Genomic DNA, 9,445 nt, shown 5'->3' on the forward strand with positions numbered 1-9,445 from the left:
TCAGAATGGACCATTTTGGATATATTCTATGATGGTCTGTCTGAATTATCAAATATGTCCCTAGACCATTCTGCAGGTGGATCCATTTACCTAAGGAAAATGCCTGCAGAATCTCAAGAACTCATTGACATGGTTGCTAATAACCAGTTTATGTACACTTCTGAGAGGAATCCTGTAAGTAATGCGACGCCTCAGAAGAACGGAGTTCTTGAAATTGATACTCTGAATGCCATAGTGGCTTAGAACAAAATATTGACTCAGCAAGTCAATATGATTTCTCAGAGTCTGAATGGAATGCAGGCTGCATCCAACAGTACTCAAGAGGCATCTTCTGAAGAAGAAGCTTATGATCCTGAGAACCCTGCAAAAGCAGAGGTGAATTACATGGGTGAACCCTATGGAAACACCTATAATCCCTCATGGAGAAATTATCCAAATCTCTCATGGAAGGATCAACAAAAGCCTCAATAAAGCTTTAATAATGGTGGAAGAAACAGGTTTAGCAATAGCAAGCCTTTTCCATCATCCACTCAGCAAAAGACAGAGAGTTCTGAGAAGAATCCATCTAGCTTGGCAAATATAGTCTCTGATCTATCTAAGGCCACCTAAAGTTTCATGAATGAAACAAGGTCCTCCATTAGAAATTTGGAGGCCCAAGTGGGCCAGCTGAGTAAAAGGGTCATTGAAACGCCTCCTAGTACTCTCCCAAGCAATATAGAAGAAAATCCAAAAGGAGAGTGCAAGGCCATTGATTTAGCCATCATGGCTGAACCTACAAGGGAGGGAGAGGACGTGAACCCCAGTGAGGAAGACCTCCTGGGACGTCCAGTGATCAATAAGGAGTTTTTCTCTGAGGAACCAAAGGACTCTGAGGCTCATCTGGAGACCATAGAGATTCCATTAAACCTCCTTATGCCATTCATGAGCTCTAATGAATATTCTTCTTCGGAAGAGAATGAAGATATTACTGAAGAGCAAGTTGCTAAGTACCTTGGTGCAATCATGAAGCTGAATGCCAAATTATTTGGTAATGAGACTTGGGAAGATGAACCTCCCTTGCTCATCAACGAACTAAGTGATCTGGATCAACTGAGATTGCCTCAGAAGAAACAGGATCCTGGATAGTTCTTAATACCTTGTATCATAGGCACCATAACCTTTGAGAAGGCTCTATGTGACCTTGGGTCATGGATAAACCTCATGCCCCTCTCTGTAATGGAGAAACTGGGAATCTTTGAAGTGCAAGCTGCCAGAATCTCATTGGAGATGGCAGACAACTCTAGAAAATAGGCTTATGGACAAGAAGAGGACGTGCTAGTTAAGGTTAAAGGCCTTCACATCCCTGCTGATTTCATAATCCTAGACACTGGGAAGGATGAAGATGAATCCATCATCCTTGGAAGACCTTTCCTAGCTACAGCAAGAGCTGTGATTGATGTGGACAGAGGAGAATTGATCCTTCAACTGAATGAGGATAATCTTGTGTTTAAAACTCAAGGATCTCCTTCTGTAACCATGGAGAGGAAGCATGAAAAGCTTCTCTCATTGTACAGTCAACCAAAGCCGCCAAAGTCAAACTCTAAGTTTGGTGTTGAACCTCCACAACCAAACTCTAAGTTTGGTGTTGGAAGGTCCCAACCTTGCTCTGATTATCTGTGAAGCTCCATGAGAGCTCACGGTCAAGCTATTGACATTAAAGAAGCGCTTGTTGGGAGGCAACCCAATGTTATTTAATCACTTTTATTTTATTTTCTCTTTGTTATTTCATGTTTTATTAGGTTGATGATCATGTGGAGTCACAAAAACTACAAAAAAAAATCGAAAACAGAATGAAAAACAGCATTGAAAATAGCACACCCTGGAGGAAGGGCTTTCTGGCGTTTAAACGCCAGTAAGGAGCATCTGGCTGGCGTTTAACGCCAGAACAGAACATGAAACTGGCGTTAAACGCCAGAAACAAGCAGCAGTCTGGCGTTTAAACGCCAGGATTGCACCCAGAGGAAAGCTGGCGTTAAATGCCAGAAACAAGCATCAGACTGGCGTTTAACGCCAGAAACATGCACCATACTGGCGTTCAATGCCAGAAACATGCTATAGACTGGCGTTGAACGCCCAAAACAAGCAAGGAAGTGGCGTTTAATGCCAGAAACATGCTGCAGTTTGGCGTTAAACGCCAGGATTGCATATATGAGGCGTTTTACACGTCTAAAAGGTGCAGGGATGAGAAATCCTCAAACACCTCAGTATCTGTGGACCCCACAGGATTCCCTCAGGATCTGTGGACCCAACAGGATCCCCACCTACTTCTTCTCTCCTCTTCACACCTTTCCATAACTCTCTTCCCCAAATACCCCTCACCAATCAACTCAATCACTCTTTCCCATCACCTCTTCACCAATCACATCCATCTTCTCTTCCCCAAAAACCCCACCTACCTTTAAATTCAAAATAATTTCCCTCCCAAACCCAACCCTAAATGGCAGAACCCTAAACCCCCCCACTCCTATATAAACCCCTCATTCCTTCTTCATTTTCACAGAACAAAACCCTCTCTTCTTCACCTTGGCCGAAACCATCTCTCTCTCCCTCTCCTCCATTTTTTTTCTTCTTCTATTTCTTTCTTTCTTCTTTTGCTCGGGGACGAGCAACCATTTTAAGTTTGGTGTGGTAAAAGCATAGCTTTTTGTTTTTCCATAACCATTCATGGCACCTAAGGCCAGAGAAACCTCTAGAAAAAGGAAAGGGAAGGCAATTGCTTCCACCTCTGAGTCATGGAAGATGGAGAGATTCATCTCTAAGGTCCATCAAGACCACTTCTATGAAGTTGTGGCCAAGAAGAAAGTGATCCCTGAGGTTCCTTTCAAACTTAAAAAGAATGAGTATCCAGAGATCCGACTTGAGATTCAAAGAAGAGGTTGGGAAGTTCTCACCAACCCCATTCAACAAGTTGAGATCCTAATGGTTCAAGAGTTCTATGCAAACGCATGGATCACAAGGAACCATGATCAAAGTGTGAACCCAAATCCAAAGCATTGGCTTACTATGGTCGGTGAAAATACTTAGATTTCAGTCCGGAAAATGTAAGGCTGGCGTTCAACTTGCCAATGATGGAAGAGAACGCACGCCCCTACACAAGAAGGGTCAAATTTGATCAAAGATTGGACCAAGTCCTTATGGACATATGTGTGGAAGGAGCTCAATGGAAAATTGACTCAAGAGGCAAGCCGGTTCAATTAAGAAGGCATGACCTCAAACCAGTGGCTAGGGGATGGCTAGAGTTCATTCAACGCTCAATCATTCCCACTAGTAACCGGTCTGAAGTTACTATAGACCGGGCCATCATGATCCATAGTATCATGATTGGAGAGGAGGTAGAGGTTCATGAGATTATACCTCAAGAACTTTACAAGGTAGCTAACAAGTCCTCTACTTGGGCAAGGTTAGCCTTTCCACACCACATATGCCACCTCTGCAATTCAGCTGGAATTGACATAGAGGGAGATATCCTCATTGAAAAGGATAAGCCCATCACTAAGAAAAGGATGGAGCAAATAAGAGATCATGGACCGCAACATGAGCATGGGGAAATTCCTCACCATGAAATCCCTGAGATGCCTCAGGGGATGCACTTTCCTCCATAGAATTATTGGGAACAAATCAACACTTCCCTAGGACAATTAAGTTCCAATATGGGACAACTAAGGGTGGAGCACCAAGAGCACTCCATTATCCTCCATGAAATTAGAGAAGATCAAAGAGCTATGAGGGAGGAGTAAGAAAGACAAGGAAGATACATAGAGGAGCTCAAGAGCACCATTGGTTCTTCAAGAAGAGGAAGACGCCACCCTCACTAAGGTGGACTCATTCCTTAATCTCCTTGTTTATTTATTTTCCTATTTTTTGATTTTTGAGCTTTATGTTTATTTATAATTGTGTCTTATTACATGATCATTAGTGTCTAAGTGTCTATACCTTAAAGTTATGAATATGAATCCATCACTTCTCTTGAATGAAAAATGTTTTAATTACAAAAGAACAAGAAGTACATGGTTTCGAATTTATCCTTGAAACTAGTTTAATTATTTTGATGTGGTGACAATACTTTTTATTTTCTGAATGTATGCTTGAACAGTGCATATGTCTTTTGAAGTTGATGTTTATGAATGTTAAATATGTTGGCTCTTGAAGAATAAGGAAAAAGGAGACATGTTATTTGATAATCTGAAAAATCATAAAAATGATTCTTGAAGCAAGAAAAAGCAGTGAATACAAAAGCTTGCAAAAAAAATGGCAAAAAAAAAAAATAGAAAGAAAAAGAAAAAGCAAGCAAAAAAAGCCAAAAGCTCTTTAAACCAAAAGGCAAGAGCAAAAAGCCAATAGCCCTTAAAATCAAAAGGCAAGGGTAATAAAAAAAAAGGGGGATCCAAGGCTTTGAGCATCAGTAGATAGGAGGGCCTAAAGGAATAAAATCCTGGCCTAAGCGGCTAAACCAAGCTGACCCTAACCATGTGCTTGTGGCGTGAAGGTGTCAAGTGAAAACTTGAGACTGAGCGGTTAAAGTCAAGGTCCAAAGCAAAAAAAGAGTGTGCTTAAGAACCCTGGACACCTCTAATTGGTACTTTAGCAAAGCTGAGTCACAATCTGAAAAGGTTCACCCAGTTATGTGTCTGTGGCATTTATGTATCCAGTGGTAATTCTGGAAAACAAAGTGCTTAGGGCCACGGCCAAGACTCATAAAGTAGCTGTGTTCAAGAATCAACATACTGAACTAGGAGAATCAATAACAATATCTGAACTCTGAGTTCCTATAGATGCCAATCATTCTGAACCTCAATGGATAAAGCGAGATGCCAAAACTATTCAAGAGGCAAAAAGCTACAAGTCCCTCTCATCCGATTGTAGCTAAGTTTCATTGATATTTTGGAATTTATAGTATATTCTCTTCTTTTTATCCTATTTTATTTTCAGTTGCTTGGGGACAAGCAACAATTTAAGTTTGGTGTTGTGATGAGCGGATAATTTATACGCTTTTTGGCATTGTTTTTACATAGTTTTCAGTATAATTTAGTTAGTTTTTTGTATATTTTTATTAGTTTTTAATTAAAACCCACATTTCTGGATTTTACTATGAGTTTGTGTGTTTTTCTGTGATTTCAGGTAATTTCTGGCTGAAATTGAGGGACTTGAGCAAAAATCAGATTCAGAGGTTGAAGAAGGACTGCAGATGCTGTTGGATTCTGACCTCCCTGCACTCAAAGTGGATTTTCTGGAGCTACAGAACTCTAAATGGCGCGCTCTCAATTGCGTTGGAAATTAGACCTCCAGGGCTTTCCAGAAATATATAATAGTCCATACTTTGATTAAGGATAAATGACGTAAACTGGCATTGAACGCCAGTTCCATGCTGCATTCTGGAGTCAAAAGCCAGAAACAGGTTGCAAAGTGGAGTTAAACGCCAGAAACAGGTTACAAACTGGCATTCAACTCCAAGAAAGACCTCTACACGTGTAAAGCTCAATGCTTTGCCCAAGCACACACCAAGTAGGCCCCAAAAGTGGATTTCTGCATCATTTACTCAATTCTGCAAACCCTAGTAACTAGTTTAGTATAAATAGGACTTTTTACTATCTTTGGGATCATCTTTGATTAGTTTTATGCTATCTTAGACTCTTGTGAGGCCTGGCCATTCGGCCATGCCTGAACATTTATCACTTATGTTTTTTCAACGATAGAGTTTCTACACACCATAGCTTAAGGTGTGGAGCTCTGCTGTTCCTCAAATATTAATGCAAAGTACTACTATTTTTTTATTCAATTCAACTTATTCCGCTTCTAAGATATTCATTCGCACTTCAATATGATGGATGTGATGATCATGACAGTCATCATCATTCTCGACTTATGAACGCGTGCCTGACAACCACTTCCGTTCTACCTTAGATTGAATGGATATCTCTTGGATATCTAATACAGGGGACCGAGTCTGAGTTATTAGTGTCTTCGTGGTATAAGTTAGAACCCATGGACGGCCATTCTTGAGAATTTGGAAAGTCTAAACCTTGTCTATGGTATTCTGAGTAGGATTCAGGGATTAAATGACTGTGACGAGCTTCAAACTCGCGAGTGCTGGGCGTAGTGACAGACGTAAAAGGATAGTAAATCCTATTCCAGTATGATCAAGAACCGACAGATGATTAACCATGCAGTGACAGCGCATTGGACCATTTTCACTGAGAGGACAGGTGGCCATTGACAATGGTGATGCCTAACATACAACTTGCCATGGAAAGGAGTAGGAAGGATTGGATGAAGACAGCAGGAAAGCAGAGGTTCAGAAGGACGAAAGCATCTCTATACGCTTATCTGAAATTCTCACCAATGAATTACATAAGCACCACTATCCCTTTTTATATTTTATTTATCTTTTACTTATCAATTCATAAAATCAGTTGAATCCGCCTGACTGAGATTTACAAGGTGACCATAGCTTGCTTCAAGCCGACAATCTCTGTGGGATCGACCCTTACTCACGTAAGGTTTATTACTTGGACGACCCAGTGCACTTGCTGGTTAGTTGTACGAAGTTGTGAAATAGAATTAAGAACATGAACGTGCGTATTGAGTTTTTAGCGCCGTTACCAAGGAAGGAATGATCACGATTTCGCACACCACTCGTCCCCGAGCAAACGTAGAGAAGAGGGAGTAGAAGAAGAAGAAGATAGATGAGATGGAGAGGGGTGAGTGGTTCGGCCAAGGGGGGTTTTAGGTGGTTATGAAGTGTGAAAAGGAAGGAGTGATGGTTTGAATTTGAGTGGGTGGGTGTAGGTGGGTTGTATGATGGTTTTGGAGGAGTAATGGAGGTGATTGGTGGAGGTTATTTTGGGGAAGAGTGTTATGAGAAGGTGTGAAGAGGAGAGACGAAGAGGTGTGGTAGGTGGAAATCCTGTGGGGTCCACAGATCCAGTGGGGTCAAGGACTTAGCATCCCTACTCCAATTAGGCATGTAAAACTCCCTTGCTGTGCAATCCTGGCGTTTAACACCAGACTGCTGCTTGTTTCTGGCATTAAATGCCCAAATGTAGCCTGTTTCTGGTGTTTAACACCAGGTAGATGCTTGTTTCTGGCGTTAAATGCCTGCTTGGTGCTTGTTTCTGGCGTTAAACGCCAGATAGATGCTTGTTTCTGGCGTTTAAACGCCAGAATGCTCCTTCTCCAGGGTGTGCTATTTTTCATTTTGTTTTTTATTTTTCAGTAGTTTTTGTGACTCCACGTGATCATCAACCTAATAAAACACGAAATAACAAAAAGAAAATAAAATAGATATGATTAAATAACATTGGGTTGCCTCCCAACAAGCACTTCTTTAATGTCAATAGCCTGACAGTAAGCTCTCATGGAGCATCACAGATAATCAGAGCAAGGTTGGAACCTCCCAACACCAAACTTAGAGTTTGAATGTGGGGGTTCAACACCAAACATAGAGTTTGGTTGTGGCCTCCCAACACCAAACTTAGAGTTTGACTGTGGGGGCTTTGGTTGACTCTGCAATGAGAGAAGCTTTTCATGCTTCCTCTCCATGGTTACAGAAGGAGAACCTTGAGTCTTAAACACAAGGTAGTCCTCATTCAGTTGAAGGACCAACTCTCCTCTGTCCACATCAATCACAGCTTTTGTTGTGGCCAGGAAGGGTCTTCCAAGGATGATGGATTCATCCTCATCCTTCCCAGTGTCTAGGATTATGAAATCAGCAAGGATGTAAAGGCCTTCAACCTTTACTAGCACGTCCTCTACTAGTCCATAAGCCTCTTTTCTTGAGTTGTCTGCCATCTCTAATGAGATTCTGGCAGCTTGCACCTCAAAGATCCCAAGTTTCTCCTTTACAGAGAGTGGCATTAAGTTTATTCCTGACCCCAGGTCACACAGAGCCTTCTCAAAGGTCACGGTGCCTATGTTACAGGGTATTAAGAATTTACCAGGATCCTGTTTCTTTTGAGGTAGAGTTTGCTGAACCAAGGCATTTAGTTCCTTGATGAGCAATGGAGGTTCATCCTCCCAAGTCTCATTACCAAATAATTTGGCATTCCGCTTCATGATTGCTCCTAAATATTGAGCAACTTGCTCTTCAGCAATGTCTTCATCTTCTTCAGAAGATGAATAGTCATCAGAGCTCATGAATGGTATAAGGAGGTTTAATGGAATCTCTATGGTCTCTAGATGAGCCTCAGATTCCTTTGGTTTCTCAAAGGGAAACTCCTTATTGGTCACTAAACGTTCCAGGAGGTCTTCCTCACTAGGATTCACGTCCCCCTCCTCCCTTGTAGGTTTGTCCATGATGGTCAAATCAATGGCCTTGCACTTTCTCTTTGGATTTTCTTCTGTATTGCTTGGGAAAGTACAAGGAGGAGTTTCAGTGACTCGCTTACTCAGCTGGCTCACTTGTGCCTCCAAATTTCTGATGGAGGACCTTGTTTCATTCATGAAACTTACAGTGGCCTTAGATAGATCAGAGACTATATTTGCTAATCTAGATGGATTCTGCTCAGAATTCTCTGTCTGTTGCTGAGTGGATGATGGAAAAGGTTTGCTATTGCTAAACCTATTTCTTCCACCATTATTAAAGCCTTGTTGAGGCTTTTGTTGATCCTTCCATGAGAAATTTGGATGATTTCTCTATGAGGGATTATAGGTATTTCCATAGAGTTCCCCCATGCAATTCACCTCTGCTATTGCAGGATTCTCAGGATCATAAGCTTCTTCTTCAGAAGATGCCTCTTTAGTACTGTTGGATGTAGCTTGCAATCCATTCAGACTCTGAGAAATCATATTGACTTGCTGAGTCAATATTTTTTTCTGAGCCAATATGGCATTCAAAGCATCAATTTCAAGAACTCCCTTCCTCTAAGGCGTCCCATTACTCACAGGATTCCTTTCAGGAGTGTACATGAACTGGTTATTTGCAACCATGTCAATGAGTTCCTGCGCTTCTGCAGGCATTTTCTTTAGGTGAATGGATCCACCTGCAGAATGGTCCAATGACATCTTTGATAATTCAGACAGACCATCATAGAATATATCCAGGATGGTCCATTCTGAAAGCATGTCAGAAAGACACTTCTTGGTCAGTTCCTTGTATCTCTCCCAAGCTTCATAGAGGGATTCACCTTCTTTCTGTTTGTAGGTTTGAAAATCCACTCTAAGCTTGCTAAGCTTTTGAGGAGGAAATAACTTGGCTAACAAAGCCGTGACCAGCTTATCCCAAGAGTTCAGGCTATCTTTAGGTTGAGAGTCCAACCATATTCTAGCTCTATCTCTTACAGCAAACGGGAAAAGCATAAGCCTGTAGACCTCAGAGTCAACCCCATTGGTCTTAAAAGTATCACAGATTTGTAAGAATTCAGTTAAGAACTGAAAAGGATCTTCTGATGGAAGTCCATGAAACTTGCAA

The 9,445-nt window shown here is 41.4% G+C and overlaps 1 non-coding gene across 1 annotated transcript; it reads left to right on the forward strand.

The window, feature by feature from the left end:
- Window positions 1-9,093: 9,093 nt before the first annotated feature.
- Window positions 9,094-9,201, forward strand: LOC148561812 (small nucleolar RNA R71). The gene has a single exon (XR_015887727.1). It is a non-coding gene; the product is annotated as a small nucleolar RNA R71 (small nucleolar RNA).
- Window positions 9,202-9,445: the final 244 nt, after the last annotated feature.

This window comes from Arachis ipaensis, chromosome B6 (genome assembly GCF_059453495.1).
Source record: "Arachis ipaensis isolate K30076 ecotype BB chromosome B6, ASM5945349v1, whole genome shotgun sequence".
Lineage (NCBI taxonomy): Eukaryota > Viridiplantae > Streptophyta > Magnoliopsida > Fabales > Fabaceae > Arachis > Arachis ipaensis.